The sequence below is a fragment of the Lutra lutra genome, chromosome 12 (assembly GCF_902655055.1).
Source record: "Lutra lutra chromosome 12, mLutLut1.2, whole genome shotgun sequence".
Lineage (NCBI taxonomy): Eukaryota > Metazoa > Chordata > Mammalia > Carnivora > Mustelidae > Lutra > Lutra lutra.
The window spans coordinates 86252123-86275594 of NC_062289.1; the positions used below are offsets into that span (position 1 = coordinate 86252123).

General features: G+C 46.9%; 1 protein-coding gene and 1 pseudogene across 4 annotated transcripts in view; both read left to right on the forward strand.

Annotated features, from left to right (window-relative positions):
• The window catches only part of CUX2 (cut like homeobox 2), a 258224-nt gene that overhangs the window by 89683 nt on the left and 145069 nt on the right, over nucleotides 1-23472 (forward strand). The gene's annotated exons all lie outside the window — the stretch shown is intronic.
• LOC125082791 (uncharacterized) lies at nucleotides 19710-19806 on the forward strand (annotated as a pseudogene).

The following is a 23472-nucleotide window of genomic DNA, read 5'->3' on the forward strand; positions in this document are numbered from 1 at the left end:
TGCCCCATAGGGCTGCTTTGCGTGAATGGAATGAACTAGTGTGAATTAAGGTGCAGTACGATGCTTGGCGTATGGGTTGGCACCCTCTCTCCAGTCTTCGGGGATAAGCATGGGGCTGGGACAGGAATGAGGTGTGGAGCCACCAGCCAGTGGAACAAGCTTTGGCCAGCATGCAATCCACTCAGGTCAGGTGGGTTCAGCCCTGCTATGAGGTTTTAGACAAGTGTCTTAACCTCCCTGGGCAGCCATATAGACAGCTCTAGCCTGGGCTGTTGAGAAAGATGCAGAGGTTGGGGCTCCAGCTGTCGGGACTCCCGCACCCCTACCCTTCTTCACGCCCCCCCCCCACCCAGTCCCCCACACAGCGGCCATAGCCAGGCAGGCCGACTGGCGGGAGGGGCTTGGCATGAGGACCAGCAGATGCCAGTCTTGTTCTGCGCACAGATGTATCTGCCAGTTTCTGATGGGGAGAAGCGATCTGGGAGTCACTCACTTCATTGATAATTAAATTCAAATTAAAAGAGATTTGCATTTATCAAAAGCCTGTTTGACAAGGTGTCACTGTTCCCATCCAGCACCCGGGCAGGCGCTGGGGAGACTGGGGAGTGGGCAAGGGGAGGTGCAGCTATGTGGGGATAGGGAGGGAGTGACGGGTAGGGGCAGGGGAGTGGAGAGAACAGCAGAGAGGCTGCCTGTCAGCCCTTCATTATTACAGAGGGTCATGGCTCGGTGTAAATGGGATGAAACACTGTGTGACCTTCATCAGACTGCTTAACCTTTCTGAACCTCGGTTCCCCACAGCAGCCCCCAGGGACTCCTTCCAAGGAGATGGACTGCTACCATTTGGCTTTGGGTTAGGCAAGGAATCCCCAACCCTGCCACCCTTCACAGCTGGAAGCAAGAAGGCCATGGATCGGCCGGGGATGTTGGTGGTGCCCCCTGCCCCACCCCACCACCTCTCTTCGCCAGCTAGTGCTGTCAGCTGTTGTGAGCTGGCTAATAGCTGCTCCCACTGTTCCCCTTTTCAGGGAATTCTCAACCTCTCAACCTGCCTGCCCGGAAGATGCCCCATCCCACCTCACTCCTGACTGATTCAGGGGACCAACAGCTTGGTTCCTTCCTTTAAGGCAGGACCGCCCTTTGGTACCATTCACCGTCGAGAGCTCCCCCTGGGATCAGGTTGAGACTAGACTCCTGCTGAGCCCAGCTGTCTGCCCAACTTCTGCCCCTGCCCCCACCTGCTTCCCTCACTCCTTCCAGGTTCCTTCTGAGTGCCTTCCCTCCACGAGTCACCTGCACAAGAATCCCCACCTCAGGTTCTGCTGGTAGAGCATCCAGCCCAGGACAGAACCCAATCCAGACTCAAGTCCCGTCTTCAGTACTGTGTGATCTGCCGGTTGTCAGCCTCCCTGAGCCGCATGGGGCACACGGGATAAGATAGGCCCTACTTCTTTGGGTTGTTTGCTAGAATCAGGGAGGATTGTGGGTATGACTTGCCAATTAGAGGCTCTGTTGGTGTGAGTGGTCCAAGTATGCTTGGTAGAAGGAGAGTGGAGAGGGTTTGGGGAGAGAAAAGAGAGAGGTGTTGGGATGGGGGACAGAGGGGTAGATTCAAGAGACATCTAGGAAACAGAATGTTGGGGTTTTAGAAGTAGATACAGAGAGGAGAGAGGGATACTCAAGGACGACTTCTAGGGTTGGAGGGCTAGGTGGGAGATGGAGCCCCTCCTGGGATGCAGGAATCTCCTCATACCCCTGGGAGCCTTCCGGGTAAAGAAGTCAGTGCTCATGTTGGGGAGAGGAATAGCCTTTACTTGCTGTGTGATTCTGGGCAAGTCACTCTTCTTCTCTGGTCTTTAGTTTGCTCATCTGAACAATCGTAACATCTCTCCTGCCACTGACAGTCAAAGGGTCTACACAGTGGGCTCAATAAAGTAATATTGTCATCACCACGGATATTTCTCTAAGGAAGTGAGGCAGCAAGAAACACCAGTCAGACTTCAGAAGAACGGTCTGTGTAGTGGGTCTCTGGGCAGTTGTTAAATTCCCCTCCGTGGGAGACCCAGTGATCCAGGAAGGAGTCCCTGGACAGCTGGTTCAGGAACAGGCTTATGTTCAGAAATACTGGCTTTTGAGGTCATGGTTACCGAAATGGTTGCTGTTCAAGCTCTGCATTGGGGCAAAGCTTCCTGGATGCTCAGAGGGTGCTTCTCCTACGGCAGTGGGAGTTCCTGGCTTTATCTGATCTATTTCCCCATCTTGTGTCAGACCAGCCAATTGCTTCTCCTTCCTTGGGAGGCTTTGTATTGTGGCAAAGAAAACCTGATATAAGAAAATCTACTATACAAAGTGGATGAACAAAGGGATGACTGTATATGCATTGCACAGGCTCATCCATTCCTGGCACAGTGCTCGGCTTCCCAAGGTCATTTCAAATAGGATAAGATTTCAAAAGAAAGGTTTCCTCTAAGAAACAGCCTGCTGTGTCAAAAGCGTGGGCCCACCTTCAATCTGCTGAAGGGTTGTTTGTAGCTACAGGTCCTAGATATTAAAATCGGACACACTTGGATGGACTCTGCCTTGAATTAGCTGTGTGACCTTAGTTTTCACTTGACCTCTCTGAGCCTCCATCTTCTTATATGTAAAATGGAGCTACGAACAGAGCAGTTGGGAGGAGTGAGGTGGTCATGGGGCCAAGTCCAGAATAAATGTCAGTATTTGGCATTTCCAGGTAACTTCTCTTCTTTTCATCCTATTTTGGTTCAGCTCCCCCTCCTTCACCTTGCTCCTTGCCGAAAATTTTCCAGTGTTGAGATGTTCTTTGTCAACTATGCTTGCAAAAGCAGCAGAAGAGTTAGGGTGAGCTGGAAACCCAGTTAACAACTTTCCAAGCACCCATGTAGGGCTTTAGTAGGGCCAGATTTCCTGAGCAGAGGGGTGGGAACAGCCAGTCCAGGATTCTGCTGATGCGGGACAATTGTTCTGGAAGCAAGTTTCACTTTTCCATCAGTATTGTAGATTGAGCTGGCAGCAAAGAGATTTTTGGCATTTAATTGAGGTCTTTCTTTTTTTAAACAAAGAGTTATAATACAACCTGTCAAATTGAGAACTCCTTCTTGATACAGAAAAATGTATACAGAGGGTAATTATTTTCTCCTGGCCATGGTGAAGGCAGGTCTTCAGAAGTAATCAGCTACCAGCTTTGGCTGGGTGTGTCCTCATCTTTCATGTTAATCGGTTTCATTTAGTTGATGTTTTCTATTTACCTACAAAACCAGAAAAAACGCCGCAGCTAAATACAGTCCCTGCGTAGGCAGGCTGAGGTGGTCTGAAGTTAGGGAACAAGGAGGGCAGGATTGGGGTGGGTTGGTTTTTTTTTTTGTTTAGGGTTTTGTTTTGTTTTGTTTTGCATAATAGGAATCACAAGGATCTGCACCCCTTGTCATACCTTGGCTGGGGCTCCAAGGCTGCGGAGATCTCTGATGTGACCTCAAAAGCTGTGTGACCTTGGGTAGGTTATACCACCTCTCTGAGCGTCAGTATTCTTCTCTATAAAGTGGCATCATATCTTTTCTGATGTTCCAAGTTGGCCTTTCCTGTGGCTCAGTTTTCCCACCTAGCTACAGTGCCTGAGAAGTGAGGGAGATCAGGTGACACCTGTGGGACACATTTCTCCAGCTTTATTTTATTATTATTTTTTTAAATCATCTCAAGAGATGAGAGGAGATGGCATATGAAGGGAGATCTTCTTTGTTCGTCACCAAGCCTCTATTCCTTAGACCCTTAGAATTAAAATTATAATTAAACCTGTGGCTTAGGCACAAATTAGGGACTCAGGGACTTATTTTAACATTCACCCTCCCCAGCACACTATGACACACGGTTCTTGGCAGAAATGTCCCTCCTCTCTTCAAAGGAGGCAATTTTTTTTTTCTTAAGTTGACTCCACACCCAATGTGGGGCTTGAACTCATGACCCCGAGATCAAGAGTCTCATGCTATACCAGCTGAGCCAACCAGGCACCCCACAACAGAGACAGTGTTTTGCGATTATTAAGTGAGCAGGCTCTGGACACAGATACCTGTGCCTGCCACTTGTTTGGTAACTAGGGTTACGTGTTCTCCTTCTCTATGCCTCAATTTCCCCATCTGTAAGAGAGGCATGATGCCATCTCCTTGGGCTAAGTGAGATGATAATAAAAATGGTGTTTACTGAGGATTTGTTCTCTGTCTAGCCTTGTGCTAAGCATCATCTAAGTATCGAAGCATCTATGAACAGTCCCGTGAGGTGGGTACCTACATTATCCCCATGTTTCAGGTAGGGAAAACTGAGGCTCATAGAGGTAAAGCAACTTTCCCCACGTCACAGCAGGTAAGTAGCAGAATTTAAGTCTCAGCTGTGGGCAGTTTCAAAACCTGGGCTGCTGAGCCCCAAGTTATGTGACCTCCTGATAAATGTCAAGGTCGCAGCTCTGTGCCTGGTGCGTAGTAAGCACCCACTAAATGTCGGCTGCGGTGACCATGACAACGGTGGTAATGCTTGGGCAACCTTTGCTTGGGGGCAGGGGGACAGAATGTAGGATGGATTTCCCAGCGAGTTCTACCATGGATTCATAAATTTCCATCAGATTTCCAAACGGGAAGTCTCATGCTGAGATGAGCCACATGCAAAGTACAGCCTTCCCAACTAGAATAAAAGGGATGTATTTATATATACATGCTCACACTTTGGTATCTCAGAAGCCAGGCAGAATATTGTAAAGCAATGTACAATGGCATAAAATATCGTCCCAATTTAATCCATCTATCTAGTGTTCCATCTAATTACTATATTAGAAAAGTCTTCAGACCATGTATTGAACATTATAAATGGGAATAAAATGATTCTGGTAATGGCTTAATAAAACAGGTGAGGTAGCTCCGTCTGTCTGCCTGTATCCTTGGACCATGGCCAGATTGATTTGTCAGGGAAGAAAGAAAAAAAAAAAAGAAAGAAAAGAAATGGGCTTGTGTTGTTGCACTTTGGAGATTGTCTCCATTAGGGGCCTTTGATTTTATTCTTGTTTTTCCTTATGAGAAGTGGTTATCGGTTCCTTTTGTTAACAGCAAAATATGTAGAACTGATGGAAAAACTGACAGCAGCCGTTTCATATTTTATAAAGCCGCTCCCGGCTTGTAATTTGCCGGTTGGGATGAATCGGGGAACTCTGAAACTCCTGGTGAATTTGCAGCTGATGGCTGCAGTCTTATCTGAGGGCGTGTGTAACCGCCCCGAGAAGCCACAGCTGGGGGAAGTAGAGGGTCAAGAAATTATACATCAACCATTTGGAACTAGAGCTGACCAGTCAGAGGAGATCTGGGCCTTTTGTGCATCAAATCATTCTTTCCTCCATGGGCCTAGATAGGTGTTTGCTTTTTCAGAATCTTGGAGGCTTTCTGTATAAATCAGAAAATGACTTTCCCTTCTCCCACTCTCCAAATGCTCAATGTCTTTGTACCATGAGACCCTGTTCCCTTTCCTTAAAAGCTGCCATAAGTGAGACTTGACACATCCCTGCATGAATTCGCTCCTGGCTTTGGAACTGGTGTCCAGCAACCAGTGACAGGCAGGCCACACTACCCATAGATGTGTGTCCCTCTCCACTTCTGAGATACTGTGCTGTGATGGAGAGAAAAACACCCCTCCCCCCAAGTGCTGTGCATTGTTCCAGGCCCAAACTCTAATTTCTTGCTCCGAGTAGACTAATATGCGGGTGTCGGAGGTTAAATTCCAGTGCAGCAAGAAGGTGCCCATCCTTTTCTGAGGCCTAGCATTCACACCAGGCGTCATCCACGTTGTCATGGCTACACGGGCCCAGGACCCCAGAGACAGGAGCGCAGAATTAATGGCAGTCCCGAGTAAAGGATTCCTGTCTTGGCGAGGTTGATGGATTACATTGATGTACCATTTGTCATACTGTAATTGTTCTGGCAAATGTAATACCCACTAGTATAAACATTGTACTGCTTTGCTAATAAAATCCAAAATAGGAAGAGAAAGGATGATACAGTGTTATGCTCACTTAAAGAGACAATGCCTCCTTTCCAAGTTGGAGCCCACTTCTTCTTCCAGAAGCCTCAGTGCCTAATGCCTTCTCCATCGATGTGCACACACGTGCTAAGCAGCTGTCCGGCACCCGCTGTCCCAGCATGTGTAGTGTGGGGTGTGTGTACAGACATACTCTCTTAGTTTCCCTCTGTCAGCACCTCCCACAATTTCTCTCTCTCTCTCTCTCTTTTTTTTTTTTTACAATTCCTCTTCTTGGGGGTTTCATCCAGTGCGGCTCAGGACTGACTGAGTTATTGCTCAAAACCTTGTTGAGTTTCCTTGGTGCCTGCCTGGCATCCCTGATGGAGGCTGTTGGTCCAAATTGACTTGGCATTCAAGGCTCTGCTCTGGCACCACTGCTGCTCCTGAGAGGTCTTCCCGGACCAGCCCACCTTCCCTGAGTGCACGTCTCTCAGGCCTGTGTGACCCACAGTGAACCTGCCACCGCCTGGTACCTGTACTGCCTTATCCCTGTCATCAGATCATGAGGTTCTAGAAGGACTATTCCTGTTAGTAATGCACTCAGCTGCAAATAACTGGAAACTCGGCCAGTGATGCCTTAAATTTATGGGTGTATTTTTTTTTTAGACCTTTATTTTTGGAGCAGTTTTAGGTTCACAGAAAAATTGAGCAGGAAGTACAGAGAGTTCCCATACAACCTTTGCCCCCACATATGTGTAGTCCCCCACATCAGCATTCCTCACCAGAGGGGTATATTTGTTACAGTTGATGAACCTACACTGGCATGTCATCACCCAAAATCTGTATAGTTTCCATCAGGGTTCAGTATTCGTGCTGTAGGTTCTGTGTATTTGGAGGAATGTACAACGGCATGTATCTACCGTTACAATACCATATGGAGTATTTTCACTGCCCTAAAAATCTTCTGTGCTCTGCCTGTTCATCCTTCCCTCCTGCTAACCCCCAGCAACCCCTGGTGTTTTTACTGTCTCCCTGGTTTTGCCTTTTCCAGAAAGCCCTAGAGTTGACATCATACAGTATGTTGCCTTTTCAGATTGGCTTCTTTCACTTAATAATATGTCATTAAGGTTCCTCCATGTCTTTACATGGCTTCATGGCTCATTTCTTTTTCGCACTGAATAATACTCCATTGTCCGGGTACACCACAGTTTATCCACTTACCAACCAAAAGACATCTTGAGCGTTTGTTTTTCTCAAATGACAAAGTTCATAGGTAGGTGACCCTCTGTCTTTCCATTCTGCCATAATGGCCTCCATCTTCATAGCTGCACCATAGCAGCTTCTCCTCCCGGTCTCATGTTTGCAGGCCAGGAAGGAAAAGAAGGGAAGGCCAAAGGGACAGAGGGCAAAAGGTTTTCTTCCAGTGAGGATTTTACCTTTTAGGTCAGGAAGTGAAGCCCCCTTCAGGGACATCCAATCTTCATCTCATTGTCCAGGACTCTCACTGGTCACTTGTAGCTACACAGGAGGCTGGGAAACCAGTCCTTGTAGCTTTCCATCCTCTGGTAGAAGGTGGAATAATGGTTGAATGATGTCCCCCTCAAAATTCACAGTTTGAAGTCCTAGCCCCCAGTACCTCAGAATGTGGCTCTATTTGGAGATAGGTAATTACCTTGAACTTGAAAGGTAGTCAAGTTAAAATAAGATCATTGGGGTGAGCCCTAATCCAGTATGAATGGTGTCCTTATAAGAAGAGGCAGTTCGGGTGAGATGTACATGTACAGAAGAAAGACCATGTGAAGACACAGGACAGACAGCCATCTACAAGCCAAGAAGAGAGGCTTCGGAAGAAGCCAACCCTGCCAACACTTCGATCTAAAACTTCTGTCCTGCAGAATTGTGAGAAAAGACTTTTCTGTTATTTAAAGCTACCCAGTCTGTGGTACTTTTGTTGCAGCAGCCCTAGCAAACAAATGCAGATGATAAAGGAGAAAGGGATTGGAATAGCTTTTGGGGAGCCAATGTATTGTCCTTGCCACAGGTGGGTTTTCTGGTTCTCCTGTTTTACAGAAGAGTAAAGAGAGTCAGGGTCAGTGACAAGCCCGGTGCTACAATCGCAGTCTAGTACAATGGTCAGAGTTTTGACAGAGACCCCCTGGGTTTGAATCCCAGCTCCACCACTCACACTTCTGTGCAGCTATGATTGAATTGCTTCATTCCCCTGAGCCTCAGTTTCCTCCTCTGTAAAATGGAGGTGACAATAGCTCTGATCTCCCAGAGCTGATATGAGAGTTATAAAGAGAGGAACTATTGGGGAATTATGTACAGAGTGCCCAGGGTGTAACACCATTTCGTAGGTGCTCACAGAGCTAAAATTGAAACCCAGATCTGTCTGATTCCCAGGCCTGGCTTTCTGCTCCCCTGGGAGGGTAGCCAGATCAGAGCAGCACAGAAATGGCTGGGATTTCTGTCCCCATGATCCATTCTCACTGTCTCTGTTCCCACAGCCCAAAGGGCATCCACTGTGCACTGTCCGCCCAGGGAAGCCCCCTCTTCCCTGGCACCCCTGCATGTGGAGTGAGGGGCTAAGCAGAAGCCTGGGGCCCTTCACTCTCTCAGCTCCAGGATCCAGCTCTTGGAGGTTGGGGGCCCCGATGGTGAGATCACTTGGAGCCAGGTTTGATAACAGACTCTGGCATTGAGAGGAGACCATATGAAAATGGATGGCGTGCCCCCTCGGAGCTGAGCACCTGCAAGGCTGTCGTTGGGGGTCACCTGGCAGAGGAGGAGGAAGGCGCAGCTGCTGGCCTATAGCAGACCCTGAGATACTATAGCCAAAGGTGGAAAAGACCCAGGTAGACATGTCCTGGAAGGTGATGTATCCAGGAGGGCTCGGTAAGTGAGGCTTTTGGGTGGTCCAGATCCCTGGACACATGTTCAAGGGAGATTCACCACCCAGGACCTGGTCCTTGGCCTGTCCCTGAAAATACTTCCTCTAATACAGTGGTGCCGCTGTGGTGGAAAACAGTATGGCAGCCCCCCCAAAACACTCAAAATAGAATTACCATGTAGTCCAGCAATTCCCCTTTTGGGCATATCCCCAAAAGAATTGGAAACAAGAACTTGAACAGATATTTCTACATTCATGTTCACAGCAGCATTAATTACAATAGCCAAAAGGTAGAAGCAAGCCAAGTGCCCATCGCCAGATGAGTGGATAAACAAATATGGTCTAGTCATACAATGGAGTATTATTCAGCCTTCAGAAGGAAGGCAGTTGTTCAGCTTGGTCATGATTCCAGGGTCCTGGGATCGAGACCCACATTGGGCTCCCTGCTCAGCAGGGAGTCTGTCTCTCCCTCTGCCAGTCCCCTACCCCTTCTCATGTCTTCTCTCTCTCTCTCATAAAAATAAATTAATTAGTTTTAAGAAAAGGAAGGCAGTTGTGACCTGTGCTGTTATATGGAGGAATCTTCAGGACATTAAGCTAAGTGAATAAGCCAGTCAGAAAAAGAAATACTATATGATTCTGCCGTATCATACTATGTGACTGACACCCAGAGGAGTCAAGTTCATAGAGATAGAAAGTAGAATGGTGGCTGCCAGGGGCTGGGGAGTTAGTGTTTTATGCATACTGATTTTCACTTGCAAGACGAAAAAGTCCTCAAAGTAGAGGGTGGTGATGGGTCCACAACTAATCCTGTTCAATCGTACACTTAAAAATGGTTGAAAATGGTAAATTTTATGTTATGTATATTTTACCACAATAAAAATACTGCTTTCGTTACTGCTGCTACTATTGGTAATACCAGTGATAATAAATGATGTCGCACTGCATACTTGACACAAATTATCACATGGGATCCTCCCAATAACCCTAAGTGGATATTGTTAATAAGTAGTTAAGGACACGAACAGTACTGAGGTTCAGAGAGGTTAATACATTTGTCCAAGGTCACACCGCTAGCAAATGGCTGAACTGGGCTTGGAACACATGTCTGTGTGTGCAAAATGCAGTCTTTCAACCATACCACCCTAGTCTGCCCCAGACTTTGATTAAAGCAAGGCTGAACTTGACACTATTGACATTTTGGGTTGGATAATCCTGTGTTGTGGGGGGACCTCCTCAGCATTGTTGCATGTGTAGCGGCGTTCCGGGGCTCCTTCCACTAGATGCCAATAGCACACACTTCCCACCCGTCAAAGTGAGATGACCGAAAATGTCTCTAGACATTACCAGATATCCCCAAGGGGGCAAAATCACCCCCAGTTAGACCCACTGGCTTAACGGGAGCCTCCTGGCAGCCCAGAGAATATCAGAGAGTTGCTGTCGCTGTCACCAAGGTAGATTCACTGGCCTGTAAGTGACTGCTTGCTCCCAAGCTCATGAGAACCCACATTTTAAAGCCACATCAATGGATGGAAATCAGCTTGTTCACAAAAGGTCACTGGGGTGGGTAGGGGCATAATGCTTTCTTCCCTATGGAAAAGATTTTTTCACAGGAGAGTCCGCACTGCCTAGACCCCCTCATGCTCAAAATGCCCAGACAGCTTGAACATCCCTTTTGGCATGAGGCTGGGCCCACCCTTACTTGTAGCTTCAACAGTGCTCATTTGTAAAATGGCTCAAGTTAGCAAAAAAATGTCCGTGCAGGTATGTGTATGTAGATGGTCTACACACATAGTGGCATTGTAGCCTTTCAATTAAAGATATTGGGGACACTTTGCTGGACGAATAAAGTGGTAGAATAGGATCCCATTTGGGGGAAAATTTCTACTTATGAATGTACCTGTTAGTTCATGTGTAACGAAAAGCCCAGAAGGGTAGACGCCAGAGTGTTCCAGTAGTTTTGTTCACATCTGTATCCCTAGTGCCCTGGCATACAGTAGGTACTAAATCATTATCAATAGCTGAGTTGGGTTTGAAAGACTGGGCTGTCAAACTTTCTTCTTTGTGTGCTTCTCTGTCATTTGAATTTTTTAATAATGAGCATATATTAATTTCATGGCTAAAGGGGGATTCCCCCTGAGTCCCCAAAGAAAGGAAATTAAAAAAAAAAAAAAGATGCCCTGAATTTGCTTAGCTCTTCTCTTCCTTCTGCTGAGCTCAGAACTCACGCGCCCATCTTGCCTGAGCCGGGGAAGGAAGCAAGGCTCGTGCTTTATGGTCCTTGTTCAGTCATGCATTGGTAACATTGGACTCCCAAAGAAAGTTGCTTCTTTATATTTATTTCTCTCACTTTGGTTTTTCCCCTGGGCATTTGAAGTGGAGTGGGGGAGACCAACAGGCAGTGGGCATGGACAGGAAGGCAGTCAGAGAAGGGGTTGGGCCCTGGAAGGTTCAGTGTTGCTTCTATCCTAGGCGGGAGGTAGAGGGCTGGACCAGGTGACCTCTTGGTAGAGAGGGAGATTCTACTCCGGTCACTTCCCCTCTCCTTGCCTGTGAGAGTCCTTCCAGAGCTGCCCAGGCACTGGGAGAAGCTTGGGAGCATGTGGAAGTCGGAGAAGAAAAACAGGAACTAGATTTTGGCGGGGAACAAGTTTCAGGACCACAAAGAAGACGGGCATGTCATCTTTTTTTGCAGTGATATAAGAGGGAGAAGAAACACACCCCCACCCCCAGCCTCCCGATCTCTGAATATTCCAAAGGCCTTTGAGTTTCTCCGATAGCATCTCAGATGTTTCTTAAAGTTTACAACTGACCCGATTCGTAGAAGAAGATAAACACCCTTCCTATGTTTGGAGTCATATGTAATTTTTATCTCTTGACCTTTAAATGTAAGCAGCAGTAAAATGAAGAACTATTGCCGTCATTTAACACTCTGGCTGTACTAACTGGTTCCTGCCTGAGAACCGTGGTTTTAAATTGGCTAATGCAGAATACTTGCAGAGCTAATAATAATTCAGATTACTCCTGTCAGCTATTCCGGTTTCATGGGTAATTTAGTAGTTGAATAAATTTTTAAAAAAATTCATTCGTTACCATGCACTGTTATGAATCAGTAGATGGTTTACCATTGGCAGCAGTAACTGTAAGAAGATTTAAATTGCTACTGAAAAGGATTTGAGTGAAGGTAATGTTTTATAATGTTCTAAGCCATATGCACTACTTTCAGGCCTCATCAGTTTTACATTGATTCCTAGTGAAGTGTTTAATTGCATCATGAATGCAATATAATTCAGTTCTTTCTGCTAATATGGTATATATCTCAAAGTGATATACAGCACTGACAGGGAGAATTCGCAGTTGCGTCCGGATTTGGGAGGGCAGTGAGAATTGGGCGCCTACTGGATGCATGAAGAGCAGGCGGCAGAGGGGGAGGCTGTAGCCTGGTGCCATCTTGCTGAGACTGGGTGGGGGGCTGTCATAAGTGTGCGCGGGGAGGGGTGGGCGTGCTGTCGCCAGCCCTCAGTACTGACGGCCAGCCAGAGAGGGGCCTGGTGCTGTAGGCCTTCCCTGGGAGAGCAGGGAGATCTCTTGGCTGGCTGAGAAGTCACAGAAGTCTGGCCAGGCCCTCTTCCACCATCCGATGCTCATGGATTTCGCCTGGCCATCTCCTTGGCCATTTCTAAGTGGTTATCAAGAATTGGGCTTTCTGTTGCCGTCTGTTTAGTTTTTCATGGAATATTTATTGAGCACCTAAAGAAATGCAGTGGAGGAGTGGACAGCGGGTGGCTGTTAGAGCTGGGGGCAAAACCCACCTGTGCTTTTTATTCTCTGCAGCCCATGAAGCAGCCCAGGGTAGAGAGATATTCTTGCTGGCGTAGGCCCCTGAATTCTGTTTTCAGAGGCAACTCTGCCTGCTGCCCTTCCAGGTAGAGGGATGCAGTCTTCCAGATTGTGGTGTGTGAAAGCAAAGTTCCTTCTTTCTGGAATTTGTTCATTTATTCCCTGACTCATTCATTCAGTGAACTCATTCAGCCAGCTACTGTTCTAGCTTCTGGGGGTGTAGGGGTGGACAGATATGCCTGCCCTCATGACGCTTCTATTCTAGGAGGGACAGACGGACCATAAGCAGGTATATAATTAAGAACACCAATTAGTCTCAGGTAGTGTTGATGACAGGCTCCACTTGATACCTTGGTTCTGGATTTTTTTTTTTTTTTTTTTAAGTATGTCCCAGTGGATCCATTTGCCTAGGCGACCACAACAAAGTACCACAGACTTGCTGGCTTCAACAACGGAAATTTATTTTCTTGCAGTTCTGGAGGTTTAGCTCAAGGTGTCAGCAGCATTGGGTTCTTCTGAGGGCTCTCTCCTTGGCTTGCGGATGGCCGTCTTCATGTTCAGCAGGCAGTTCTCCCTCTATGCATGTCTATGTCCAGATTTCCCCTTTTTATAAGGACAGCCGTCATAGTGGACTAGGGGCCTCATTTTAACTTGCTCACCTCTGTAAAGACCCTATCTCCAAATATCCAGATAAGGTCCCATTCTGAGGTAATGACCCTTAGGACTCTAAAGTGGGAATTTTGGAAGACACAATTCAGTCCATAACACCCTGTGTTGAGAGAGCGCTCGTGTGTGTGTGTGTGTGTGTGTGTGTGTGTGTGTATGTGAGAGAGAGAGAGAAAGAGACTGTGGCAGGGTGGATGGAGGCTCTCAGTGAAGGGAACAAGGAAACAATGCTAACTGCGCTCTAATCAGAAGGCTCTTTCTGTCAACCCTATGAATGATGTGAAAGTCAGACTTGCTTGTCACGTCAATTCCTTCTCCAGCAGGACCTTAAAATCAGAGTTCATGCATTTTCAGATATCTGATTGCTGTGCAGCCACAAAGCAGAAGCCCAGGGCCTGGGGCTCCCCCTTCAGCCTGGTGCCTCGATGTAATCAGAGCCTCCTTTTTATCCCCACTCTCGAGGAAGGCCAGCCGGGCCACCTTTTTGATCATCGTAACCTTGACGCAGAAGAATAATTTATCCATGCCCCCAGACGAGGAAATTGCAAAATATTATTTATGAAGGTGGGCCGACACGTTGTAATTCTGGCCCTGCGTTTCTGGATGTGGCTGGCCAGGATGGGGAACGTGGGTGATGTTTGATAATAAATGGGACCGTGTACCCATGAGATGGAGGTGTGGGAAGAACAAGGAGTGCGACATCCCAGAAGAGAGATTTCAGGAATGAGAATTGTTCCAGAAGCTGACCCAAACTGCCCTTCCCTGGACTCCCAGGTTGGAAGCAGGAGGAGAGAAGTTTCCAGGGTATAGAGAGGCTGGTGTGAGAGGGGCTACTGAACAGTACTTAGGGAAGGGGAAGGTATGGGGGTCTTCTGAGGATTGTTGCCTTGGTTTTGGGAACTTGGGAGGTTTGTAGTAAAGTGGTCATGAACTCTGGCTTTGGATCAGTTCGGCCTTGAGTTTGAGTCCTGGATCTGAAAATTCCTCTGTAATTTGTGACATTGAGCAGGTTAGGTCACTTTTCTGAACCTCGGTTTGCTCATCTGTACAAAAAGATTAATAATAAATCAATGTGAAGTGTAACTGTCTCTTCAGTGGGCCTGACTCTTTACCTAGAAGAATTTAAGTTGCGTGACTAAGAACGCAGCTCTGGAGCCAGATAGTCTGGCCTGGCATCCCAGCTCTTAGGCCTTAGACCAGTCACTTCATCTCTTTGAATCTCCATTTTCCTCATCTGTCAAATGGGCATAAAAAAGATGCAATTTCATATGGTCCTCTTGAGCCTTGAATGAATGAATGGAAGGAAAGCGTTTAACAGTGCCTGTCTCACAGTAAATGCTCAGTAAATGTTGGCCATTAATGTAAGTTCCTAGGACACAGTTCTTGGCAGTCTTCCTTCTGAGAAGCTGTTCCCAACCTTGACTCGGATTTAGAGGCAGGCTGTCTTCCATCTGCCAATGCTGTCCTGTCGAACAACATGCTTAATTTAAAAATCTAAATGGATTTGCATTCCTTATGATTTGAAAAATTCTTCGGAGCATTGAGAAGTGCCCCATAAGGGGGCAGAATATGTATTCTCCGGGGAACCACCCTGGCATCTGTCCGCTGCAGGGGAGATGGCAGACCCCAGCAGACCCCGGAATCGCTGACTGCCCAGCTCACAAACTGGAAGTAGCAAGTCCTAAAAGCACCACGACTCTCAGGCATCAGCCGTGGGAAGTTCAGCCCAGTAAATGTTTTGCAGCCTCTCAACAATTTGGGGTTCTACCGAATTAGCGTTTGATATTGAATTAGTATTCATTTTCTCTAATATGATATAAAAGTATAATCACATTAGTGACTTTTATAGCATATTAGATTATACATTTGGAACACATCCCTGCCTGAAGCAGCTTTAGGGAAAAAAAAAAAAAAAAAAAAACCGCCAACAATAACCAGCAAACCGTCTTCCACCCTGGCTCACAATCCTGGGCTTTTCCAGCCGGGCTGCAGCAACCTGCATAGGAAATTCTCTACTCTCTGCCTCCTGGTCCCTACAGAGAAAGAATTTTCATTCCACCGCCCTGATTTGTGAAGCATTGAATTTAAGACCTTAATAGTCGTTCCAAATGAATGTTTCTTTAATCCCGGGGCAGAAACACAGGCTGTGGTTGAGAGGTAATTAATAGCACTAATTACTCTTCTCTCCCTCCATCCACTTTTCCTTCTGCCAGCATCCCTGTTCCCCAAGAAACCTGGCAGAAACATCAGAAATGTTCACCTTTTGTTCCAGGATGTCCCTGGAAAACCAGAGCTCACCCCAATCATGGCTCCCTCTCTTAGATTGTTTTTCCTCTGCCTCCCATAGTTCCTTTAGTTCTGGGACTCCCGGGCCTTCCAGAAGTTTAGATTTTCTAAAACCTGTTTCGAGCCATCATGGTGACTCAACCTTTTGTGAAGGTCATGTTCTAAGGAGGTCTTTCCTGAGCATCTTTCTCTGCAGTGCAGCCTCATTAATGCATTGGTCCCAACACAGATGAAATTCCTCACAGATTCAGCAGGGTACCTGTCATCAGACACCCAACCTGAGGCATCCCGTCAACAGCCCTGTTGGGCCAAAAGCTTAGCCTCACCAAACCTTTTCCACTGCAAAGAATAAAGCATTAAATTTTTCTGTACGTATAATGAAAGCAAGTAAGTGGTCAAAAGGGTTATTTAAAATGATTTATTTATTTATTTATACATTACCTCATTCCCAAATAACTGGAGGTGGGTTGACTTGCCCAGATAAGCTTTGAGTGTAGGTAGCATCTTGCATGCGAACTTTTGACAGTTCAGCAGTAGCTTTCTGGAACGTCACAGTGAGAAGGATTCTTGGACCACATTCTGGATTCAGTCTATAAACACTTGATGTGTGCCAGGCACTGCTGAAGGCACAAGGCCACTGCCTCAAACTGGACAGCTAAAGTCCCTCCCCAAAAGGAATTTACATTCCGGTTAGGAGAAGCTGATCGTCAATACCGATAAGGCCAGGTCATGCAGGGCTTGAGCACAAGAGAGAGTTGGCCCCCTATTCTAATTGCATTGGGAAGCTTTTGGAGGATTCTCAGGGAAGTGCCAGTATCTGGTTTGTGTTTAAAAATCAAAGCTTTTTTTTTTTTTAATAGTCACTCTGGGAACAGGAACAGAGGGAGAAGCTAGAAGACCAGGTTCAAGGTGTTTTTAGGCATCTGAGAAAGAAATGGTGGAGGATGGAGCATAGGCAACAATTGATTTTACTTGAGCTCTACTGTAGAGATCCATCTGACCTGATTCATCAGTGGCTGGATTGCAGGGTAGGAGTGGGCAATCCATTAGTAATGTCTGCCACTGGCCTACGAGGTGGCAGTGGCCACTTGAATACTACGTATTTTCCATTTCTACCCTATAAATCAGTTTTAGCTGCTCAAGAGAGTTGGAGAGGATGAAAGGGTCACTCAGGGATAGTAATTTGTGGCTTTAGTAACAGCTAACAACTAACACATGTTCCAGGAGGTGCGTTTGAAGGGGAGTATTCATTGGCTGTCCGTGCAGACACTGGGGTGGGGGGACTGCCACGTTGTCTCAGCCCGAGATTGTCCAGGGATCAGTAAGCAAATGGGACCTTCAGAAGACAGATCCATCTGACCTGTGCAAAGGACCAACATGATTCCACAGAGACACAATCAGGGAGGTTCAAAGAAAAGAGGCTAAGCAGACAGACATCAGTGGAACAGGTTAATAGGAAAACAGTTTTTAATTATCTCGGGTGAAAACAGGATCAGAGGCTTTTCCTTCTTCTCTCCACCCTACAAATAGGAAGGACTCAGCAGTCTTGGTTCGGGGGCAGGGAGATTAATAGCAAATGACCAACTGGAAGTTCCCCCCCTTTTTTTCCTTCTTCTTCTTTTCTTCTCCTCCTCCCCCTCCCTCCCTTCCCTCTCCGCCTACTCACCCTTCTCCCCCACCTCCTCCTCCTTCTTCTATAAACCTCTGTCTTCTCTAAGAAGATGAGACACTTGGAGAAAGTCAGTCGTCGTGTGATTGGTCAGGGTAAAAAGTTAGCTTGGGATTTGGGCAGTGAACTGGACTTTGGGAGGCAAAGCCATTTTAAAAGCTTGGGACACCCACATGAGAATGTGGCAAGACTGAGTTCTGGGGGACCCGTGAATCTCATTGCAAAATATTTTTAAATCTTTCAGGAAAGGGAAATTCTTGAGATAACGATATTGAACAGGGCTCTACATGTAATGTGTAACTTTCTATTTAAAAGAAATGGTATAAGGACAGACTTTATGGTTATACACCAGTCTCTTCAGTATCCATTCCTGCAAGGAGCTGAGGAAAAACTGTCAAACTGCAATCCCTGTCCTTGTGGTCTCAGTCCCACAGCTGGCCCTGTGGCTTCGGGAACATCCAGCCCTAGACAAACTTAATTTCCTTCACGGGCGCACAGGCCAGGAAGATAGAGGGCACAGGAAATGGGACCCACATGAGGCCTCCACCCCAGCCCCTTTCCCTCAGGCCTGGGGAGAGCCCTGCAGACCCCCAGCTCTCAAAACCAGCTGGTGTTTGGACCCCTCACTCCTGCCCAAAAAGATGTCAACAGCACCCACCTGGGAACCCAGCCTGGCCTTTCCAGCTGGGATGCTGGGCCAGCTTGGAGAACCACTGGAGAGTATCCTATTTTAAAAGATTAATTTTCAAAGATATGTTTTTCTATAAGCAATATACATGTAATCTTTTAAACTGAGAAATTAAATATAAGCATAGAATGAATGGTAAGTCTCCTGAACTTCTAATCCCCTTTTGGTTACTCCACATTTATTTGTTTTTTTCCAAGACACTTTAACCCATAGACAAGCATGCAAGAGCAGCCCCCTTACTAAAATAGAAAAGAGATGGGGGGAGGGGGGTTGGGAGGGGGTGGTGGGGTTATGGACACTGGGGAGGGTATGTGCTATGGTGAGTGCTGTGAAGTGTGTAAACCTGGCGATTCACAGACCTGTACCCCTGGGGATAAAATATATTATATGTTTATAAAAAATAAAATAAAAAATAACAATAAAAAAAAATAGAAAGAGATGAAATAAAATCCCTACTGTGTGCTGGGTACTGAGAATACAGCAATGAACAAAAGAAAAATGGTCTGTCCTGGCATGAACAGTCTAGAAGAGGGCTGGGGGACCAATAAGAAGCATGTAAACAGACAAGATAAAAGAATCCTAAATTGCAATCCTGCAAAAAGCAAATCAAGAATGTGCCGTGATAGAGCTGCAGGGCAAGGGGGTTCCTAACTGGATTATGAAATATAAGGCGTCTGCCATGGGAAGAAGCATGGGGGCCTGGGTAGTGTGGGATGTGTCTGGGTGCATGTGTTTTTATCTCTGTGTCTGGGCATGTGCTTCTTGACCTCTGTGAATATCTGCGTGTCTGGGTTTGTGTGTATGTGTGCGCATGTGCACGTGTGTGTGGCTTGTATCAGGGAGGGCTGCCGCAGGACAGAGGGCTTATGTGACCAGAGCCGTTGGGGGTTGGAGGTGCAGGGGGAGAACTAGGCTACACCCAGCTGTACAGGCCTCCTTAGCCACACAGGAGGTCTGGGTTTTAGACTTAGTGCCCACAGAGCTGACAGAAGGGTACAAAGAGAAGTCATGCCATCTGACAGTGTTATTGGGGATACCTCTGAACAAGCATTATGGGGGCAAGCAGGTGGCCAGGAGGAGGCTGGGTGGGGGTGAAGAACGGTTGGGGCTTCACGAAAAGTGGAGCTAACGGGGCTCATGGGTGGGCGATTTAATGTGGCAGAATGGAGTGAATGGAAATGCTTCCCAGGCTCCTGGCCTGAACATCTGGACTGGATGTGCCACCTTTTCTTGAGATGGGAAAGACACTGGAAGAAAGAGTGGGGAGCTCTGCAGGGGGTATGCCATTGGGATGGAGGTAAGAAACCTGGGCGGGGCCCTTAGAGGACCTGGCTATGTCCAGGGATGGGGCAGACCACCTGTACCTGGCTCTGGGGTGCTGTGCAGAGCATCCCGTCAGTTATCTCTGCACAGCCCTGGGGACACTGATGCAGGAAACCCATTAGAAGGATGTCTGCTCTGGGGACCTAGCCCCAAACCTCAGTATCTGGGCGCTGTGTAAAGCTGGGTTATTCGCAGGACTGGCTCCCTCAGGGGCTGGGACAGTCTTTCTAGGGCCAGTTCGTGTTATCTTTAGCTCAGAAAGTAAAGATACACTGCATTGCTAAGATGATCGTCTCTTGGGTGCCTTGGTTGAAGGTAATCTTTAAAAGCTAAAGCTGATCCTTTTCGTAAGTGTGATGACTAGGTGTTCACACTGTTGTGTGACATGTGCTCCCCTCAGACGTCATTACAACCTCAGCAATTACCCATCTGATAGCTTAAAAAAAAAAAAAAGCTAAAGCTGTTGAGCATTTTACTGTGTCAGTCCTAACCACCCATAAACTGAATTAATCCTCACAACAACCCCAAGAGGCAAGTTCTGCACTGACTCCCATTATACAGATCAGGAAGCTGAGGTTCAGCAAAGCAGTGGTTGCACAGCAGTGTGGTATAGACAGGATTTGAAACTAAGCCAGTCTGGCTGCAAAGCCTGTTCTCTTCACTTTCATATGCTGTGCCAAACGCTTGCTATAAAATGTCTCTTAAAGTCACATGCACCCTTCAAGGGGGCAGGGATGACCATCACACCCATTTTACAGAGGGGTAACTGAGGCTCAGAGAGAGGAAACACCTAGTTCATGGTCAAAGAGCTGTTAAGTGGCAGCATCAGAATTTGAATCCCAGACTACAAAGCTGTGAACTTTCTTTTGAACATGGGACATGCTTCTGAACACCAGCTCCTGCCTTCCTCTACTGGCAGTAAGGGTCCCTATCCCCCCAGCCCAAAATGTCCCAATGACCCACTGAGGGCAAGAGACAAGACTCGATCTTTGGGGCTGCCCTGGCACTTCCTAAGCAGGGCTTTACAAATTAATGAGAAAAAGCAAAAGTTTGTGGGCTCTTCAGAATTCTGTGGTGGGACCTGCAGAGATCCCATCTCAAAAAAGGTGGGTTTATCTCTGGAGTTCCTGCCTGGGGCCCTCAGTGGGCAAGGGCTGGCGTTCATGTTGGACTCAAGTAGCACTAAAGCCGCAACTTCTGGGACATGAAGTCTCAGCCAGCTCATGGGGTTTCAGGCCCCTCTGCCCACTGGAAGACCCCAGTGGTTCATTGGGACAGTTGTGTCCATCGGAGCATTGATGGGGCAGCACCAAACGGCTCACGAGCCAGTAAGAGCTCTGTGTGGGATTCACCGTTTGCTTAGCATTTAGACTTTAGAAAATACATGTTCATGTATGTGTGTGTTTCTTGAACCAGTAGTTGGTAAATCACACCCTGATTTAGAAAAACCTATCTACTGAAGCTTCCAGAAGACCCTTATTTGATTAGCAGAGCTGTTAACACTGTGGGATTTGGGGTCATGCTGCTGAATTCAAAACCCAGCTCTCCTGCTTGCTGGCTGCCTAACCTTGAGCTTGACTGCTCTTACCCTCTTCAGGTTTTTAGTTTCTCCACCTCAGTGCATTGTTTTAAGAGACAAACAAGTGCCTAGAAGTGTATCTGGTATATGCTGTGTACTCAGTTTGTGTTAGCTAAGTGTTATTGTTGTCACTATTGCCGTCTAAAACAGGTTTTTCTGGAAATGGGCAGAGAGTAAACATTTATGCTTTATGGGCCACATGGTTTCTGTTCCAACTACTCCTCTCTGCCATTGTAACAGGAAAGCAGCCGTGGACAGTATGTACATGCTTGGGTGTGGATGTGTTCCAACAAAACTTTCCCGTGACTTATATATGAACATGACAGGGAGCAAAGTCCTCTTTCCTCTGGGAGAATGTGACTCTGGGGCTGCCAGCAGCTCTGTTCCCCAAATTACTGGGGAAGCCAGCCATGGTAAGGGAAACGGAGGACAGAGGGAAGCAGAGCCAAGAGAGAGAAATCAAACTCTGCCAGTCTTGTTTGAGCTGTTGGATCTAGTCATGCCTGAAGCTGCTCCTGCATTGTTCAGTTATGTAAGCAACAGTTTCCCCTTTGTGTTTAAGCTACTTTGAGTTGGGATTCTACTGTTTACAACCAGAGTCCTGAATTATATAAGCCTTCTCCCTGCTCATGCCTCTCTGCCCCAGTCAGGTAATAACTACTTAACTTGCCTGCCAGTAGTATCAAGTTCATGATACTACCCAAGAATATCCTTTAGTCCCCAAATATATAACTTTCTTTTCTGGGGTTGGGGAGCAGTGAGGTGTTAAATCGTTTCATTTCAGATAGGTGACTTCATTTCCATGAATCTTGGTCCTCCCTGTAAAATGAAGTTAATCACTAGACCTACTGCCTAGGGTGGGTTAAAAGGGTTAATATTTATAAAGTGCTTGGAACAGTCCCTTGCACATGCTAAGTACTACCTACATGTCAGCTGTTCTTACTACCTGGAAACTGAGCCCATAGCGTTTAGGCATTTTCCTGACAAGTGAAGGAGACTATCAGCAGGGGTTGGGTCTTTCCATGTTCTCAGCACCTGCGCATGCCCAGTATTGGGTAGGAGCTCGGTATTTGTTGAAGAGGAGTTAGTACAAGACGGGGCTTGTCACAGAGAGTGACCATGAAAGACCCACGTGGATTGGGGCAAACTCTGAGGTGTTTGCGATTAGGAGTCAAGCTATAATTGCTTCAGGGGTTTATAAGACCTTGAGTCACAGAGGAATGTCGGGAGCAGTTTGAGTGTTTGGATTTAGACCTTAGCTACCTGAAGGGTGGTCCAGCATGGACTGGTGACATTCACATACCTGAAGGCCTATTTAGAAATGCAAGGACTCAGCCCCACACTGGACCTCTGGAGTCAGAATCTCCACTTGGGTGATTCTTGTACCCATGAAATCTGAGAAGTGAGAAGACAGGCAGATGCTGCAGACATGACCCCTGTGTCTGAGGGACTGTTGGTGGAGGTGAGGGTGTGGGAGATGTGGGCCTGTCATCTCTGTCATTAGGAAGCATGCTGGCCTCCACCCTTGGCACAGTGGGTGGTCACACATGCCCAGACGCACCACTTTTCCAGTAAGTGGAATCTGACATTGCCACACAATGGTTGAAAAGACTGCCACCATGAGAAGGGTGCCCAGCTTCACTTAGTAAAACTAAAATGAAAATAAAGCGATATTTTGTGTTTCCTTGTCCCTCCCTCCCTCAGTCCCTTCTTCACAGGCTTGCTAACTCTGTGCAAACATTAATAGCAAATCAGTGGTGTGTAGCTTGCAATATCATATATGATATGATTTCTTTTTCCCGATCCTCTTTTATCAAATGAAATTCTGATGAAATGTAGATGACTTTTTTTTAAAAAAAAGATTTTATTTATTTACTTGACAGAGAGAGAGAGAGAGAGAGAGCGCTAGAGCACGCACAAGTAGGCAGAGAGGCAGGCAGAGAGAGAAGGAGAATCAGGCTCTCCACTGAGCAGGGAGCCCCAACGTGGGGCTCTTTATAGAAAGTCAACATGTAGATGACTTTTAAAAAATCTTATAAAGGTGTCTGGCTGTCCGGCACGGGGGAAGGTCATGGCTGTGGAGGGGTTTGTGGCATGGCTGGTGGGGACAGCAGGAGGGTCATGCGGAACAAACCAGAGAGACCTCACCAGGAAAGTGGCCTCCAGATTGAACAGAGGTGGGCATGAGTTTGGGAGGGAGGACACTCACTATCATCTGTCTTTACCAAGTAATCAGTATTGTTGTGCTAAGGAGGCTGGGGGCTAGGCCAAATGCGGAGAGCAGGAGCTTAAAATCCACACAGACCTGTGTTTAAATCCCCGTGCTGCCACAGTTTGCTCACCATATAATTTCAGGCAAGGAGGGTTTGTATCCCTGAGCTTTGCTCACCTTGTCTAGAAAATGGGCCTAAATAGCAGTGACCTCATAGGGACCTGGGGTCGGTTAATGCAGCGGTAACCCAAGCTGGCTGACAAGAACTTGCTGTTAGCCTCCCTTCCCACTCCCAGGTGTAGTGACAACA